We start from the raw sequence: 14,666 nt of genomic DNA, 5'->3' as shown, positions 1-14,666 counted from the left end.
TGATCTGTCGAAAATGTCCGCGCGGGGGCTGAGGCTGGACTTAAGGGGGCGAGGTTAGGAAGAGGGGAGCGAAGATCTGAAAGTTATGGTGGAGTTTGGGAGAGAGTGCGCGCATGCTGGAGAATCATGAGTATATATGTATGTAGGTATCTTGCTATTTCATGCCTCTGAACTTTTGCTCAGGCTTGCATTTCTTCCTAGAAAACATTTCTCACTTTTCCTTTTCTGTTGTTGTGAGTACTTAATCTATTAAAAATATTAGATGATGAATATATAAATATTCATGTAGCCATTACTAAGCTTGGGAAATAAGACCTAATGAATATAAAGTACTCATGTACACTTCCCTTTTTCCCCTCCCTCCACCCAGATGGCTCCTTCAATTTGGTTTTTCATCCCTACGTAAGTTTGTGTTTACTACCTATGTATGTATAAAGAATATATAGATACATGAAATCATAATTTTGGGGAGTTTTTTGAGACAGGGCATTGCTCTGTAGCCCAGGCCAGAGTGCTGTGGCATGATCACAGCTCTGCAACCTCGACCTCCTGGGCACAAGCAATCCTCCTGCCTCAGCCTCCTGAGTAGCTGGGACCATAGGCGCATGCCACCACACCCAGTTAACTTTTACATTTTTTGTAGAGATGGAGTCTCATCATGCTACCCAGGTTGCAAAAATATTTTTTAATAGAGATGGGGCCTCTCACTATGTCGCCCATGCTGGCGTCAGACTCATGGCCTCAAGCAATCCTCCCACCTTGGCCTCCCAAAGTGCTAGGATTACAGCCCACCATACCCAGCCAGAAACATTTTAATAGGTACATATTTTATTAAATATACTATATCCTGGCCAGGCACGGTGGCTCACAGATGTAATCCTAGCACTTATGGAGGCCGAGATAGGGGGATCACTTGAGGCCAGGAGTTCAAGACCAGCCTGGCCAATGTGATAAAACTTATACTTCTTGTCTCTACAAGAAATACAAAAATTAGCCGGATGTGGTGGCACATGCCTGTAGTCCCAGCTACTTGGAAGGCTGAGGTGGGAGAATCCTTTGAGCCTGGGAGGTTGAGGCTACAGTGAGCCGTGATTACGCCACTGTACTCCAGCCTGGGTAACAGAGTGAGATCTTGACTCAAAAAAACAAAACAGGCCAGGCACAGTGGCTCACACCTATAATCCCAACACTGGGAGGCCGAGGCGGGTGGATCATCTGAGATCAGGAGTTCCAGACCAGCCTGGCCAACGTGTGAACCCCTGTCTCTACTAAAAATACAAAAATAAGCTGGGCGTGATGGCTCATGCCTGTAATCTCAGCTACTCAGGAGGCTGAGGCAGGAGAATCACTTGAACCCGGGAGGCAGAGGTTGCAGTGAGCTGAGATCACACCACTGCACTCCAGCCTGGGTGACAGAGTAAGACTCCATCTCAAAACCAAAAGCAAACAAAAAAGTAAAATAATAAAATAACATAAAAACAAAACAAAAATACAAGGCACCAGAGCAAGTTGGCAGATGCCTGTAGTCCGAGCTAATGAGCAAGCTGAGGCGGGAGGATGGTTTGAGCCTTGGCGCTCGAGACCAGCCTGGGCAACATCACGAGACTTCATCTCAAAAAAGAAAGAAAAAAATACCATAGCATGTAAAAACAAAAGTGAAAGGAATGAGTATGGTAGGCACACTAATGGCCCCCAAAGATATCCCCTTCCTAATTCCTGGAACCTGTAAATGTTAGGTTACATGGCAAAGGGAAATTAAGGGGGCAGCTAATCAGCTGACCTTAAGATGGAAAGATTATCCTGAATTATCCAACAGTGCCCAATGTAACTCGAAGCGGGAGAACCAGAGAGAGGTGGCATGAAAAGGTGTTCCTGGCTTTGAACACAGAGGAAAGAATTACAAGCCAAAGAGCGCAGGCAGCCTCTAGAAGCCAGAAAAGACAAGGAACGAATTCTCCCCCAGAGCCTCCAGAAAGGAGGGCAGCCCTGCTGACCCCTTGATTTTACGCTGGTGAGACCCATGTTGGACTTCTGACCTCCAGGATTGTAAGGTAATAAGTGTCTGTTGCTTTAAGCCCCTAAGTTTGTGTTCCTTTGTTACAGCAGCAATACAAAATGGACACAAGGAGCGTCACTGGCGGTGAATCTGTATGGGTCTGCAGCAACCTCAGTTCTTGCCTCCTCAGTAGAAAGAATTCGACTGAGGCACATAAGGCAGAAGGAGAAACAGAGGCAAGTCTTAGAGCAGGAGTGAAAGTTTATTAAAAGCTTTAGAGCAGGAAAGGAAGGAAAGTACAGTAGGGGCTGAGTGCAGTGGCTCACGCCTGTAATCCCAGTACTTTGGGAAGCCAAAGCAGGTGGATCACGTGAGGTCAGGAGTTCAAGACCAACCTGGCCAACATAGTGAAACCCAGTCTCTACTAAAAACACAAAAATCAACCGGGTGTGGTGGCATGTGCCTGTAATCCCAGCTACTCGGGAGGCTGAGGCAGGAGAATCGCCAGAACCCCGGAGGCAGAGGTTGCAGTGAGCCGAGATCGTGCCACTGTACTACAGACTGGGTGACAGAGCGAAATTCCGTCTCAAAAAAAAAAGTACACTTGGAAGAGGGCCAAGCCAATGAGTTGAAAGCCAAGCCAAGTGCACTGTTGGATCTTTTGACTTGGGGTTTTATACATTGGCAAACTTCTGGGGTCTTGTGTCTCTTCTCCCCGTGTTCTTCCCTTGGGGCTGGCTATGCGCGTGCGCAGAGGCCTGCTAGCGCTTAGGAGGCGAGCTGCGCAGTGTGTTTCCTGGAACTGTACACTGCTCACTCAAGGCATTCTTCCCTTACCAGTCAAATGTTCCTAGGAGGTCATTTACCAGTTAAACTCCACCATTTTGCCTCTTCTTATAAATGTGGGGGCCCACTTGCCCAGTTCCTGAGAGCTTATCACCAGTTTCAGGTTTTTCCCATCTACTGGGAGACTGCCCGTCCCTGATGCCAGATGCAACCAATTATTATTATTTTAGCGAAACAGCTTAACAACCACCTGACCCTCACCTGATGGTCACCTGACCTTCCTGGTTGAAAGATGGGGGCCTCTCCTGCCCTGCTCATGTCTGACCAGCCACCTACTGTAACAGAGTCATGGAAGGTGTTTGAGTAAGAGATGGATGGGGGGTTCTTTTTGTACTGCAGAAGGATTGGTTATGAAGGGAGGCATCATGGAGAAGCCAGAACCGGAGCATGTCACTGTGAACCTGGCTGGAAAGGGGACAAGGGGATGACGCCCCCGAAGGATACCAGCAGGTGGATTGACAGCTGGAACCTCACAAGGCTGGGAAGAATGGCATTCACTGGCTGAGTTTTGTGGATGAACTCGTAGATCTTGACGCATGTCTCCTCCTTCTCTAGCAAAGCCCTCTCGCAGCACCTGTGCAGAGTGGGGACTGGGTCCTCAAACACTTCCTAGACTCTGGTCTGGGTCCCAGACAGGGGGACCCACCCTGTAGGCAGACCAAGAGGTGGCCCGAGGGAGGGAGACTCCGGAGCTCCTCTGTCAGGGCCTGGCCATGGCAGAAGGATGCAGCTGAGCTTGCTGGAGTCCAGGGGTTGACATTGGCAGCCTCCCTGCTGAGCGCCCTCTGTGGCCAGCACTTCCTTGGGGAAAATTCAGCAAAAATGTGTCGGTTGAGAAAATGGGGGCAGGAGAGAAGCACACCATGGGTAGACAGACTCCACAGTCTTCATTCATTCATCCTTTCAGTCAGCAAACTGAGGACACTTTCCTAAGCAATTTGGGTATAGTAGTCAAACTGAAGACTCAAGGCTTGGTTCTTAGACTGGGCAGGGTGGCTCACTCCTGTAATCCTAGCACTTTAGGAGGCCGAGGCTGGAGGATTGCTTGAGACCGAGTTCAAGACCAACCCAGGCAACATAGCAAGACCCCTGTCTCTCAAAATAAAAAAAGACCTGGTTCTTGCCTCCAGGGGCTCCCAGATGAGAGAGAGAGAGAGAGAGAGAAGAATAGGAAGGCCAGGAAGAAGTCCTCCCAGGGGAAGGAACAAAGCATGACTGGAAATGTAAGTTGGAGTCTCAGTTTTCTCATTGGTGAATTGTAGGGGTTGGGTTGCTGGATTACTATGGAGTCTTGGAGCTCTGACAACCTAGACATTTGAGATTGGCTGATGAGGGGGTGCTTTGTTGACATCGCCCCTCTTTCTACCTCTCAGCAAACCTAGAAGGCCTTAGGTTGACCCCAGGGCCAGTTTCATCAGCTAGAGGAAGGGCTGTGTTTTCCCAGAACTGGGGGAGGGGTGTGACGGGGAGACCTGCTATGTCCTAGTCCACTCTGGTCAGCCCTTCACAAGGTGCCTTTGTAACAGCAGAGTTCATAGCAGATTCTCTGAACAGCAGAGATACCCGTATTCCAGAGTAAGCAGGAAAGGTCTGGGCCTCTTAGCGTGATTTAAGGACTCTAGAGAAGGGGCCCCACCACTTCCTCAAATAAATAGCTTTCCTTAGCTGGTTGTTTGGCTCATGATGCCTCAAAACCCTCCCTTCAGAGGAATTGTGTCTTTTAGCTTGGAAGATCCTGCACTTTCCAGATAGGAGACAGACTGACTTGCTTAAGATCATGTCCAAGTTAGTTGTGTCCTTTTATTTATTTATTTAATTTATTTTTTTGAGACAAAGTCTCACTCTGTCACCCAGGCTGGAGTGCAGTGGCAAAATCATGACTCACTGCAGCCTCAACCTCCTGGGCTCAAGCAATCCTCCCACCTCAGGTTCCTGGGTAGCTGGGACTACAGACGAGTGCCACCATGCCTGGCTCCTTTTTATTTTATTATTATTATTATTATTATTATTATTATTATTATTTGAGACAAGGTCTTGCTCTGTCGCCCAACCTGGAGTGCAGCAGTGCGATCTCAGCTCACCGCAGCCTCCAATTCCCAGGCTCAAGCAATCCTCCTATTTCAGCCTCCAAAGTAGCTGGGACTACAGGCATGCACCACCACCCCCAGTTAATTTTTGTATTTTTTGTAGAGACAGGGTTTCATCATGTTGCGCAGGCTGGTCTTGAACTCCTGGACTCAAGTGATCCACCCACCTCAGCCTCTCAAAGTGTTGGGATTACAGGCATGAGCCACTGCACCTGGCTTAAATTTTTTTTTTTGTAGAGGCAAAGTCTCACTATGTTGTCTAGGCTGGTCTCAAACTCCTGGGCTCAAGCAATCCTCCTGCCTTGACCTCCTAAAGTGCTGAGATTACAGGTGTGAGCCACTGTGCTGGCCGGTTGTGTTTTTGTTTTTGTTTTTTTTTGAGACGGAGTCTCACTCTGTTGCCCAAACTGGAATTCAGCAGTGCAATCTCAGCTCACTGCAACCTCTGCCTCCCCAGTTCAAGTGATTGATTCTTCTGCCTCAGCCTCCCAAGTAGCTGGGATTACAGGTGCGTGCCACCATGCCAGGCTCATTTTTGGATTTTTAGTAGAGACGGGGTCTCACCATGTTGGCCAGGCTGGTCTTGAAAACCTGGCCTCAAGTGATCTGCCCGCCTCAGCCTCCCAAAGTGCTGGGTATACAGGCGTGAGCCACTGTGGTGGCCAGTTGTATCTTTAAGGAGAATATTTTGTGATCAGTAGCACTTGCTCTTCCCTCTACCTGGATAACAGATCTTCCAAAAGCTGAGAACATTCAGGTCTTAGCACAGCTGTTTCTTCTTCCTGGGCATAATAACCATGTTTGGAATTGGGCATCTTCAGAGGATTTTGTTGAAATGCAGGTTCCAATTCAGTAGATCCTGGCTGGGGCCTGAGAATCTTTATTCCTGATGAGCTCTGGGGTATCTTGATGGATGGGGCCGGTCTGCAGATAACAGTGAGTAGTAAGATGTGTTGTCTTCTTTTCTTCTTGTATTTTTTTTTGAGATGCAGTCTTGCTCTGTCGCCTAGGCTGGAGTGCAATGGCGCAATCTCAGCTCATTGTAACCTCTACCGGGTTCAAGTGATTCTCCTGCCTCAGCCTCCCAAGTAGCTGAGATTACAGGCGCCCACCACCATGGCCAACTAATTTTTTTTTTTTTTTTTTTGTACTTTTAGTAGAGATGAGGTTTCACCATGTTGACCAGGCTGGTCTCGAACTCCTGACCTCAGGTGATCCACCTGCCTTGGCCTCCCAAAGTGCTGGGTGTGAGCTACTGCACCTGGCCTTGTTACCTTATTTTCTTCCTAGTACAAGTCACAATGTCATGTTAGCCATATTGATCTGTGCATTGTTTGTCATTGCTCTCTTTCAACTAGTTATAAGCTGCCCTGAGTGCAGAGACCATGCCTACCTTATGTCCTGTTGTATCCCCAGGCCCAGCAGAGTGTTGGCACATAGTGGGCTCCCAATACAAGAACTCCCCTGAGGGACAAAGCAGAGGGTTGAAGCACACGACAGGGGCTGAGTGCCTGGGGACAGGAGTGGGGCAGATCATGAAAATAAGCTCTCGTTTTTCTTTTCTATTTTGTGTGTGTGTGTGTGTGTGATGGAGTTTTGCTCTTGTTGCCCAGGCTGGAGTGCAATGGCGTGATCTTGGCTCACCACAACCTCTGCCTCCCAGGTTCAGGTGATTCTTCTGCCTCAGCCTCCCGAGTAACTGGGACTACAGGCATGTGCCACCAGGCTCGGCTAATTTTGTATTTTTAGTAGAGACGGGGTTTCTCCATGTTAGTCAGGCTGGTCGCGAACTCCCAACCTCAGGTGATCTGCCCGCCTCAGCCTCCTAAAGTGCTGGGATGACAGGCATGAGCCACCGCACCCGGCTTGTTCTTTTTTTTTTCTTAAGATACAAAATCTCACACTGTCGCCCAGGCTGAGTGCAGTGGCTGCAATCATAGCTCACAGCAGCCTCAACCTCCCGGACTCAAGTGATCCTCCCGCTTCAGCCTCCCAAATTATAGGCATGTGCCACCACACCCGGCTAATTGTGTTTATTTTTTGTAGAAAGGAGATCAAGCTGGTCTCAAACTCCTGGACTTAAGCAGTCCTCTTGCCTCAGTCTCCCAAAGTACTTGGATTATAGGTGTGCACCACAGCACCCAGCCAGCCCCTGATTCTTTAAAAATCTTTAAATATATATATTATATATGTATAATATAGCTTATATATTATATAAATTATGTATAAATTATGTATGTGTATTATATATATATAATACATACATATATATATAATTAATTTTTTTTAAGAGACAAGGTCTCACTATGTTGCCCAGGCTGGTCTCAAACTCCTGGGCTCAAGCAGTCCTCCTGCCTCAGCCTCCCAAAGTGTGAGATTACAGGTGTGAGCCACGGCACCTGGCCAGCTCCTGATGCTTGACCCCGGGCATTCCAGACTGGTGTGACAAGGCAGAGAAAAACAGCCTGAAGCCCATAGATACCAGCTGATGTGTGTATATATAAAAATCATTTTTTTAGGCCAGGCACGGTGGCTCATGCCTGTAATCCCAGCTTTGGGAGGCCAAGGTGGGCAGATCACCTGAGGTCAAGAGTTTGAGACCAGCCTGGCCAATCTGGCGAAACCCCATCTCTACTAAAAACACAAAATCTAGCCGAGCATGGTGGTGAACGCCTGTAATCCCAGCTACTAGGAGGGTGAGGCATGAGAATCGCTTGAACCCAGGAAGTGGAGGTTGCAGTGAGCCAAGATGGCACCACTGCACTCCAGCCTGGGCAACAGAGTGAGACTCTATCTCAAAAAAAAAAAGAAAAAGAAAAAGAAAGATGTCTTATTGGCTATAGTTATGAAATTGTCTCCCAGGCAGGAGAATCACTTGAGCTCAGGAGTTCAAGACCAGGCTGGGCAACATGGTGAAACCTTATATCTACAAAACATACAAAAAAATTACCAGGCGTAGCGGTCGGTGCCTGTAGTCCCAGCTACTTGGGAGGCTGAGGTGGGAGAATCTCTTGAACCCAGGTGGCGGAGGTTGCAGTGAGCTGAGATCACACCACTGCACTCCAGCCTGTGCAACAGAGGAAGACTCCATCTAAAAAAAATTTTAACAATCACTTTTTAAACTTGGAAACTTTCCCCAACCTTGGCCGAATTCATTCTGTAGCTTCCTGTGGTCAAGCCCAGTCAGGGTTACTTAGGATCTGGCAGCCTCAGGCACCACTTGTTCATCTTGCCCCTTGCACCACATTCACACACTGTTCCTGGCCTGTCCCTTGAGAGCCTTGACCCCAGTCCATCTGCGGCCAGTTCAGTTTGCCCAGCTTGGGGCATCCGGATCATCTAGATACTCTGGTGGGAGGCCATAGGCAATGCTGCCAAGCCTGTTCCAGTAAGCACCTCATTCAGCCTCAGTTTCCCTGCAAGAGGGCGGGAGGGAACACTTAAGAAACTGAATGAAGCCTGAGGTCTAGTCCAGGCTACTTCCCTTCCCTTCTTTACAGGAATTTTATTTTATCTTCTTTTTTTTTTTTTTTTTTTTCTCTGAGACAGGGTCTTGCTCTGTCACCCAGGCTGGAGTGCAGTAGTGCCATCTCAGCTCACTGCAACCACTGCCTCCTAGGTTCAAGCGATTCTCCTGCCTCAGCATCCCAAATAGCTGGGATTACAGGCGCCCGCCACCACAACTGACTAATTTTTTGTATTTTTAGTAGAGACGGGGTTTCACTATGTTGACCAGGCTGGTCTTGAACTCCTGACCTTAGGTGATCCACCCACCTCAGCCTAATTTTTATATTTTTAGTAGAGAGGAGGTTTCACCATGTTGGCCAGGCTGGTCTTGAATTTCTGGCCTCAAGTGATCTACCTGCCTTGGCTTCCCAAAGTGCTGGGATTACAGGCATAAGCCACTGCACCCAGACCGTTTGCTGGAATTTTCTATCTGCAATGGCTTGAGTGGACCAGATAACCTGTCAACCCTTGGATGTGGCATTTTTGAGCAGGAAGAACTGCATCCCTGTGGAACCACTGTCTCACTGTATCTCTTAAAGAGACCCTATGTCTCCCCCTTTCTGCCTCCTGCCTCCCTCTACTCCTAGAACTCGCCTGCATCTATGTCTGTCCCCTTAGAACACTCTGTCTGTCTTCTAATCTGACACGTGGCTAGCAGCATTTTATCTGGGCCTTCTGTCTGCCAGGGAGACATGGAGGCAGCCTGGGTGCATAGCCTGCTGGGAGGGAGGGAATGACGGAGGGAGGCCTCCTCATGTGCTCTGCCCTCAGTCACTCACACGGCTCCTTTTTTCACCCAATTATTATACTAATTCATTCACTCTCTCCCTTTTCCACCAACACACTCATGTTCTCCCTTCCTTTCTGTCATTCCCTCCAGTTCAAGTCCAAGAACATGTCTGGCAATAGACTTGCCTTAAAAGGGGTTAAAATACACACACAGCCAGGCACAGTGGCTCATGCCTATAATCCTAGCACTTTGGGAAGCTGAAGCAGGCAGATTACTTGAGGCCAGGAATTTGAGACCAGCCTGCAACATGGCGAAACCCTGTGTCTACTAAAAATATAAAAATTAAGCCTGGGCACGGTGGCTCACACCTGTAATCCCAGCACTTTAGGAGGCCAAGGCAGGTGGATCATTTGAGGTCAGGAGTTCAAGACCAGCCTGCCCAACATGGTGAGACCCTGTCTCTACTGAAAATACAAAAATTAGCTGGGCATGGTGGTGCACGCCTGTAATCCCAGCTACTCGGGAGGGTGAGGTAGGAGAATCACTTGAACTTGGGAGGTGGAGTTGCAGTGAGCCAAGATCACAACACTGCACTCCAACCTGGGCAACAGAGCGAGGGGAAAAAAAAATGGCCAGGCGTAGTGGCTCACACCTGTCATCTCAACACTTTGGGAGGCCGAGGCAGTCAGATCACGAGGTCAGGAGATTGAGACCATCCTGGCTAGCTCGGTGAAACACTGTCTCTACTAAAAAAAGACATAAAAAATTAGCCGGGCGTGGTGGCAGGCACCTGTAGTCCCAGCTGCTCCGGAGGCTGAGGCAGGAGAATGGCGTGAACCCGGGAGGCGGAGCTTGCAGTGAGTCGAGATCACGCCACTGCACTCCAGGCTGGGCAACAGAGTGAGACTCTGTCTCAAACAAACAAACAAACAAACAGGCCACGTGTGGTGGTGGGTACCGTAATTGCAGCTACTCGGGAGGCTGAGACAGAGAATCACTTGAACCCAGGAGGCTGAGGTTGCAGTGAGCCGAGATCACACCATTGCATTCTAGCCTAGGTGACACAGTGAGACTCTGTCCCAAAAACAAAACGAAACAAAACAAACAAAAACCACACACACACGCAGAATAACACAGAAAGGCACAAGGACGCTGCGCTCAGGAGTTTCCCAAAGTCTGAGCTGGAGAGGAATTAACAAAGGTCACCCTCTTGATTATCTAGATGGGGGTCAGTGAGCCCCAGGGGGCCCAGGTCTGCTCCACACTACTGGGCAAAAGAAGCAGGAGGCAGCTACTCTTGGGGTACCCTGGCCTGCCCACCATACCAGAGTCAGTGCTCCCAGCCCTGTCCACGCATGGAACATCATGTTTTCCAGTTCTGAGTTGGTCACCCTGAGGCTAAGTTCAAAATGCAAGAACTAAGGCAGAGAGTATTGCCCGTAGGGACCTGGACCTGGATACAGGAGTTATACAGGTGGGGCTGGAAGAGCCTTCGTGCAGAAATCTCCAAACTCCTCACTTGACAGCGTGGATGCTGGAGCTCAGGGAGCCAGCTTGCAAGTGGCCTGGAGGCAGCACCAGAACCCAGTTACAGTCTCCAGCCTTGTGGTCTTTGATTGTGTCCACTGCTCCCCAATCCTGGATGTTTGAATACCAGGGAAGCCCCCACCTTCTTTTTAAATAGAGATAGGGTCTGCTTAAATAGAGATAGGGTCTTGCTGTGTTGCCCAGGCTGGTCTCAAACTCCTGGCCTCAAGTGATCTTCCCACCTTGGCCTCCAAAGTGGAAACCCCAGTTTCTTGAGGAGAAAAAATTCAACAAATTTTTCCCCCAATAAAGTTAGAAAAAAAACAAAAGTGTTACAGGGCTAGAAATGAATTAATCAGGCTGGGCGCAGTGGCTCATGCCTGTAATCCAGCACTTTGGGAGACCGAGGCGGGCGGATCACCTGAGGTCAGGAGTTCGAGACCAGCTGGCTAACATGGTGAAACCCTGTCTCTACTAAAAATACAAAAATTAGCCAGGTGTGGTGGCGCATGCCTATAATCTCAGTTACTTGGGAGGCTGAGGCAGAAGAATCGCTTGAACCCAGGAGGTAGAGGTTGCAGTCAGCCAAGACTCTGTCTCAAAAAAAAAAAATCAAAAATTTTTCTGTGTTTGAAACAGGGTTTCCCTCTGTCACCTAGGCTGGAGTGCGAGTGCAGTGGCATGATCATGGCTCACTGCAGACTCCACCTTCTGGGCCCAAGTGATCCTCCTACCTCAACCTCCCAGGTAGCTGAGACCACAGGTGCTTGCCACCACACCTGGCTATTTTTTTTTTAAATTTTTTGTAGAGATGGGGTTTTGCCATGTTGCCCACGTTGGTCTCAAACTCCTAGGCTCAAACAATCCACCTGCCTTGGCCTCCCAAAGTGCTGGGCTTACAGGCATGAGCCATCATGCCTGGTCAGGTTACATTATTTAACCTAATACATTAATTTAGAAAAATTACTTTTTTCCATTTGTAGGTTAGGAAACAGTTTTATGCAAATTCTTCATTCTGCTGACTGGTTGAGGTAATGTTAGATTGTTACGTCTTGCTTATAGTAAAGTAGAGGAAAAGCATCCTGTATAATGAATATTGTCAGGATGTGTGTATGGCACAATCTTTTCTTTCCTAAGTAATAATTCCAGAAAACAACCTCACCTTATAGTCAGGCCTGTGAGGTATTTTTGAGCACCTGTCATTATACACAACTCCTGGGTGGCCACATGTGGTGGTGGCCACATGGGTCCCTTGCCATACCAGAGGCCTCACTCTGCCTCCCTCTAAGCCAGGGTAACTGTTTTTCTTTTTCTTTCTTTCCTTTTTTTTTTTTTTTGGTTTTTGAAACAGAGCCTTGCTGTGTCACCTAGGCTGGAGTGCAGTGGCTTGATCTCTGCTCACTGCAACCTCCGCCTCCTGTGTTCAAGCGATTCTCCTGCCTCAGCCTCCCGAGTAGCTGGGACTACAGGCATGTGCCACCACGCCTGGCTAATTTTTTTGTATTTTTAGTGGAGACGGGGTTTCGTCATGTTGGCCAGGATGGTCTTGAACTCCTGATCTCTAGTGATCCACCCGCCTCGGCCTCCCAAAGTGCTGGGATTACAGGCGTGAGCTACCACGTCCAGCCTGGGAACCTGCTTTTTGAGGTGACTGGACATTATAAACAAAGACCCTAGAATGTACTAAGAAGTGAATCTAGGCTGAGTGCAAAGGCTCAGGCCTGTAACCCACTGGAATGCACTTCAGGAAGCCAAGGTGGGAGGATGGTTTGAACTCAGGAGTTTGAGACCAGCCTGGGCAATGTAGGGAGACCCTGTCTCTGCAAAAATAATAATTTTTAAACAACTAGGCTGGGTATGGTGGCTCACACCTGTAATCCCAGCACTGTGGGAGGGCAAGGCAGGTGGATCACAAGGTCAGGAGTTCAAGACCAGCCTGACCAATATGGTGAAATGCCATCTCTACTAAAAATACAAAAATTAGCTGGGTGTGGTGGCGTTTGCCTGTAATCCCAGCTACTCAGGAGGCTGAGGCAGGAGAACTGCCTGAACCCAGGAGGTGGAGGTTGTGGTGAGCCAAGATCACACCACTACACTCCAGCCTGGGTGACAGGCGAGACTCCATCTCAAAAAACAAAACAAAACAAAACAAAAAAAAAACAAAACTAGCCAGATGTGGTAGCTATTTGTGGTTGCAGTTACCTGGGAGGTTGAAGTGGGAGGATTGCATGGGCCCAAAAGTGGAGATTGCAGTGAGCCGTAATCATGCCACTGCACTCCAGCCTGGGTGACAGAGTCAGACCCTGTCTCAAAAACAAAAAACAAAAGAAAAAAGAAAAAAAAAAAAAAAAAGTAGTAAATCTAATGGTCATCATTCAGCCAATATTTACTGAGCATTTGCAGTGATGAAATGTAGAGTGGCAAGTCCAGGCATGGAGAAATAAATGAGGGATGCAGGGAGCAGAGTCGGGCGGCAGAATCGGTTAGAAAGAAGGCAGTGCCTGCTTATTTTATTTTTTTATTTTAATTTTTGTTGTTGTTGTTGTTGTTGAGACAGAATCTTGCTCTGTTGCCCAGGCTGGAGTGCAGTAGTGTGATCTAGGCTCACTGCAACCTCCACCTCCCGGGCTCAAGCAATTCTCCTGCCTCAGCCTCCCGAGTAGCTGGGATTACAGGCACCCGCCACCATGCCCAGCTAATTTTTTGTATTTTTAGTAGACACGGGGTTTCACCATGTTAGCCGACTGGTCTCGAACTCCTGACCTCAGGTGATCCACCTGCCTCGGCCTCCGAAAGTGCTGGGATTACAGGTGTGAGTCACTGCACCTGACCCAGTGTCTGCTTATTGAGTCCCACAGTCTCCTAGGCATTTCACAAACAGCATCTCTCACCCCATCACACCCGTGGGGAAGAGTCAGGACACATTCCAACTCCTCTTTGCCAAGGAATGAATAATGTGGGTTCCTTGGCTTATTGCTTTACGGTCTCAGGCCTCAGTTTCCTCATCTGTAAATGGGGTCTACCTACCACGTACAATTGTTGGGAGGATTGAGTTCTGCTCTAAGAACTTTGTATATTGCCAGGCACGGTGGCTCACACCTGTAATCCCAGCATTGGCCATCATGGTGAAACCCCATCTCCACTAAAAATACAAAAATTATCCAGGCATGGTGGAGGGCACCTGTAGCCCCAGCTATTTGGGAGGCTGAGGCAGGAGAATCACTTGAACCCAGGAGGTGGAGGTTGCAGTGAGCCAAGATCATGCCATTGCACTCCAGCCTGAGCGACAGAGTAACACCCTGTCTCAAAAAAAAAAAAAAAAAAAAAAAAAAAAAAGCTTGAGGTTTAAAAAAAAGAAAAAAAGAACTTTGCATATATCACTTAGCTTAGAATAATATGTCCTCAGTTAATGTTTGCCCTTATCATTATTACAACATATGAGGAAGCCGAGGCTCAGGGAGGCTGGTGCTCTCTGTTTCCCTCTACCGCTTGCAGTACACAGAGGGTTAAGGTGGAAGCTTTGCCCTCTGCAGCAGGCCCAGGCCTGGATTTGGCTGCTTGTTCTGCCCTGGAGAAGCAAGGCCAACTGTCAACACAGGGTGACTTCAGGTCATCTGTGGCTATGCGCGGCCAGCCTGCCAAGGGGACTTGACGAGAGGGATGATCGCTGCTTTCCTCTCAGGCCTCACGGAGCTAGGGCATGCCTACTCCTGTCATGTCCGAGCTATGAGACCTTGGGCAAGTACCTCTCCTTTTCTGAGTCTCAGTTTTGTCTCAGTTTTATCTCATGATACTTATGTTTTTCTGTCTCAGGGCCCCTGTGGGAACTGAGTTAAAGGATGGGACTTTGCACACCACTCTGCTGTGCCAACATAAGCGTAGTTAAGGCCAGTAACTCTGGGTGGGGTAAATATTACAATTTAAGGCGGAGGGGTTATAGGGAAGTAGAATATTTTTTCTTTTTCTTTTCTTT

The sequence above is a fragment of the Rhinopithecus roxellana genome, chromosome 15 (genome assembly GCF_007565055.1).
Source record: "Rhinopithecus roxellana isolate Shanxi Qingling chromosome 15, ASM756505v1, whole genome shotgun sequence".
NCBI lineage: Eukaryota > Metazoa > Chordata > Mammalia > Primates > Cercopithecidae > Rhinopithecus > Rhinopithecus roxellana.
This window is presented reverse-complemented; position numbering follows the sequence as displayed.